The sequence below is a fragment of the Lolium perenne genome, chromosome 4 (assembly GCF_019359855.2).
Source record: "Lolium perenne isolate Kyuss_39 chromosome 4, Kyuss_2.0, whole genome shotgun sequence".
In the NCBI taxonomy this organism is placed as follows: domain Eukaryota; kingdom Viridiplantae; phylum Streptophyta; class Magnoliopsida; order Poales; family Poaceae; genus Lolium; species Lolium perenne.
The window spans coordinates 186,384,392-186,389,260 of record NC_067247.2 but is presented as its reverse complement, the minus strand read 5'-3'; the positions used below and the strand labels follow the sequence as shown (position 1 = coordinate 186,389,260).

Sequence of the window (4,869 nt, the reverse complement as noted above, 5' to 3'; positions counted from 1 at the left end):
GTGGGCCTCCGAGGAAAATCAACCAGGTCAAAGCTTGTGACATGATGAAGAATGAATATTTTTTGTTCCATGGAAAATTTTGGCATAGAAGGAACTACATGCTTAATCCTTTTTTTTGGCAATATAATTTAGCATCACATGATGGAGGGAACAAATGTCAAAGTCCAAATATACAATTTGGCACCTCAATTTGGCATACATTGTGGCTGTTGTAAGAATCAATTCTGAATCACTAGATTCATCTTGCGAACACAAACCACACAAAAATTTGTACCAGAAAAGTTTACCTGCAAACATCATATATTTTACATTAATAATTTCATTTGGTTCACCTTTGAGCAAACGCTCTCCTCATGCCCCTTTGAATTAACACTCTGGCCATCATGCATGTATATAGGTTTTTTTGGCAAATTGATCATGCATGTATATACTTATATGCAGTGCCAGATATATCCCCACTAACACCAATGAATTGCTCCTAAAATTTCATGAACCGTAACTAACTTATGTTTTACTGTATAATATTTTGTGATATAAGTAGGCATAAAGAGTTTATTTGATACTAAGAAGAAATGGTGACGCATGCATTCGCTATTTACAGCTGAAACCCCTCCATCTAACAGCTAGAATAATAGTACTTCCTCCATCTAAATATAGGTGATTCAAATTTATCTAGATACGAATATATTTTTAACTAAAATGCATCTATATCCGTAACTAGATAAAAGTAAGACGCATATTTTTATACAGATGGAGTACTCCTTTTCACATTGTATTCTTTACCAGAGTACTGAATAATGGTGTAACCAGCAGATAGTAGGTCATCTTGACACAATGTAGGCCGGTTACCTTTTCGCATGCATTGGTCGCAAGTTGCCAAGAGATATAGATAGACAGCTTTGGGCGCACGCCGGCCCGTGTTGCACTTGCACACAACATGATCGGTCCCTTCTTCTCTTATCTTCTGCTGTGGTGTGACCACGTCCCGATGTGTACGTACTGCCATGCCAGATGCCCTCGGTGGAGAGGGTGATATCGTTGATATTTGTACACATAAGTATAAGTACTATATTAAAGCTTAACAGCTCCGTTTTTTACTAGAATTTTGATTTTTTTTTGAGTCCACATCATTTTGACCCGTATACTGTTTTGCAGTTGATTTCCGCAGTGATTTTTAGCTGTGCAGTTTCGGTGCTGCATTGCGATTTAGGATCTTTCTTGGTATTTAGATGGCCGGTTGTTCTCGTGCGTTGTTTGAGTGAACCTAGCTGAAAGGTAAGCAGAGCGGTGGTGGGCCATCGTGCACATTATCTTTCGTTGGTCAAAGCGGTGCCGCGACATCCCTACCGCCTACGCGCAGTACAGAAAAGAAAGGATGCCGTCTAGGTCTTGCCCTCAGGACCATCCATCCTATTTCCAATGAGCCATCCCTCTAGAACGCCTGCAGATGTGCTCCAGATTCGAGCTCGCCGGCGAGAATAGCAACGACGAGAAACACGGGGAGGAGGGGCATCTCTGCTGCCTGCTGCTCTCCATTGGGTATTTGGGTTCCCTCTCTCAGGTGGCGCGAGACGTGGAGGGCGCTGACTTTGCTCGAGCGCGTCAAGGTGCAAGGAGTGGTGAACTCCCCTCATCTCCAGTATAGGTTTACTCCCCTGTCTCAAACCCTCAATTCGATTTGGGGATTTCAACGTCTCTCCTCCTTCCTTGATTCAGGCCTTCGATTTGAGGATTTCCTCCCCGCTCTTTCCGCACACATCTCGCGCCAAATATGACCGCGCCGCAGCACATGGCCACATCCCAAGGAGAGGTCTGGGTAGGTATTTTGATGGCGGAGGGGATCAAGTCTGCGTGCGGCCGCCTCGCCACAGCTCGGCTCAAGGCCGGGCGACTCTCCCCATGGGGAAGAAGAGGAAGGCGCAGCTCAGATGCTCTTGCCTCTTCCGCCAAGAAGCACCACAACGGCCAGAGCACACCCTCTCCGGGTTAAGGACCAGCCGGACTCTGCCGCTAATCCCGTTTCTAAAGATGGCGTCGCCACGGCACCATTCCGGAACCAGAAAAATATGCTCATTACATGCTTCCGCAATATCCCAATTATCTGCAGGTAAGCGCGCTGCCTCTCTGCTCCAAGTTCTGTCAGGATGTTTGTACGGTGTAAAATGTTCTAGGATTGGATTGGTGCTTGTGTAGGTGGTAGCGAACTGCCAACTGATGCAGAACGTCATGTCGCTGCTACCGCACGCCAAGAATGACAGTAAGTTGGAGTCAAAGGCTCGAACCAGATCAAGGGCGGCCAACCGAACGAGCTGGTCGAGCTCAGGAGCTGCTCCAGCTGCCTCTTCTTCAAGGTATTATTACACATGTATAATGATCGCTGCATGCTTCATTGTGGGAAATGGTTTAGGCTAAAGGGTCCCTACTTTTTTTTTGTAGGAGACCTGCATAATAGTACTTGCATTAGAGGCCGCTAAATCATACTTCATTCAACATGGAACAAGTTCGTGTTTGGTGCTCAATCAACTTCGAGCTTCAACGTTGATCTGTATTGTTATTCTGATGTGAAGGTCTACTGACGAAAAAAAAGATCTACTGAGCTTTGTAAATAACATTGCCTGTTTTACCATGTTGTCGCTATAGTGTGACATAGCTCAAGAATTAGGCAGTTTGAATATGCACTACAGCTGCTAATCCTTATATATATTAAAGCATCTTCTACATGTGTACTGCAGTACAAAAATCAGAAATATCTTTACCCGGCTGCCATCGTTGGGATGCAAGCCAAGTCCTAGCTCAGTCGTTTGCAATAAAAGCCAATGGTACCAAGTTGAACTCTATGTGTCGCCGCCCTTCCCTCCCGATATCACCCAACATTGCCCTTTCTAGCACTGTTCGCCCACCTGAACTTGTGCCACCAATGGCAATCCCAGACCAACGCCCCTGCCCTTGAAACTGTGCCTCCACCCAAGTCTCCCCCACCTCCATGCAGGCAAGACTTCTTCCATTATCATTTTGTATAGCCTGTAAATATTCCTTTTTATGATTTCTGGAGAAGATCTAATAGAAACTAAGATGTGGAAGATTAACAGAAATTTGTGCAAGAACATAAATTTACTTGTGAGATGTGAACTTAATTGAAGTTTTGTGTATTTATTTATGATGTTCCCTCAATTGTATTTCTGTACATGACAAGCGAACCTATGTTATCTCTATTATATTTTTTTCATAAGCTGGGTGCCAGTGAGCGGGATGGATTCCGTTCGCAGTGACCTTCATTTTGTCATGGCGAGTTGGATCCAACAATATGGTGGCGAGGGAGTTCCAATTGTCCTTTGGATTCTTCGTGAAGTGGGAGTGCCAGCAAATCCATGGTGCTGACGGGCTCGATCTGGTGGTAGGGCTCTCCATGCCTTGGCTCCACATCAACACAACAACCTCTAGGAAGAGCTTGGTACCAGTACGCCTTCCCAATTTGTGGCTACAAAATGTTCTTCCAGATTTTCTCCAAGGTATGTGTTGTACCGTAGCCCTGAGAAGAAGCCTCTAAGCTCTTCAGTGTCCATGTGGTGTGGTGTACATAGCAGATAGGATAATACAAATGTGGATGACTGACGTGCAATCACTGTTATTATATAATGTCAATGTGTGTTGAGTTGTATTTGCATCAATAAATTTTTATTCATGTTCTGTGTTATCTAGATGTCTCTCACTTTTTATTTTACATTTCCGTATAAGCTATATTGTACTGAAATGATCAGGTAAATTCAACCTCTCCATCTTATGCACTTAAGTCCCATGCCAACATTGGTGTCTTTGGAGTAGTAATACAGACAAATTGCTTATGACACCAGTAGTTGCAGCCGAGGCTACTGCCCTGATCCTTAGGGTACACGTACTAAGTCTCCTAAAATTTCACCTCAAGTAGTCAGTTTATGTTATCTAGGTTCAGTTACTAGATTCCACATTCATATTTTTTTACGATTTTTTTTGTCAAATGAGGTGTCATTCAGATGTTATTTCAATAATGGGAAATAGGTGGACCAGTGACCTTTATTCTATGCCTAGCAGTACTTTCTATTTCACTCACATTGGATTACTTCCTCTATGTTCTTCCTACAATGGGCTGTTCTCACTCCATGCATGTTTAGGTCATTCATTCACCCGGTTCGAACGGTGCCAAAAGAACTGATATGTACATATATCAATCTTGGAGCTAAGGAATTCGGGGCATGTGTAGCTACAGTGTCCAAGTCAAAGATATTTGTGGATTGCGGACTCTAAATAAGTCTGATTTAATTTCATGATGAAAGGAAATTTGTTATCCTATGTGAAGATTAACCTGCCGGTTTTTTGTATCCTTCTATTCCGGAGTTACTCTTTCTTCTCTTGCTAGGTATTAATGTGTCATGAACTAATGTATATATGATCGTGAAATACCATTCTTTTGCTATTCTTTTGTTTTATGTTTGAGTCGTATTTTGGTGGGGCGAAAGTTGTCCTATAGACATGCTTCTGTTGTAATATTTTGTGGCTTGCAACAAACCATTTAATCTCTTAGTTTCATTCCATGGGCTAATTATGAGACAATGCTATCCTTAAGTGACTCCTCTGCTTCTGTTCCCTTTTATGAATGTATCTTTGACTTCATCTTGCCACTAGCCATTCTTCTATGAATGTACACTATCTCAAAGAGGTGCAAGACTCAATTTTCTCCAAATTTTGAGGGCTCCCTATGATTTCTGTACACCGGGTGTGAGTTTATAAAGATGCAATCAGCTAGAGCTAGGTGTGCATAGCAAGTGAACATATTTTGTTGTCAAGTTTGTTCTATTTTGTCATTGGCATTGTAATCATGCATTATGACAGTTT

The 4,869-nt window shown here is 42.6% G+C and overlaps 1 long non-coding RNA gene across 1 annotated transcript; it reads left to right on the top strand.

Moving 5' to 3' along the window:
• The first annotated feature begins 1,361 nt into the window (after positions 1 to 1,361).
• LOC127295412 (uncharacterized) lies at positions 1,362 to 4,567 on the top strand. The gene is made up of 5 exons (XR_007847809.1): positions 1,362 to 1,645; positions 1,717 to 2,107; positions 2,194 to 2,351; positions 2,437 to 3,509; positions 4,149 to 4,567. It is a non-coding gene; the product is annotated as an uncharacterized lncRNA (long non-coding RNA).
• Positions 4,568 to 4,869: the final 302 nt, after the last annotated feature.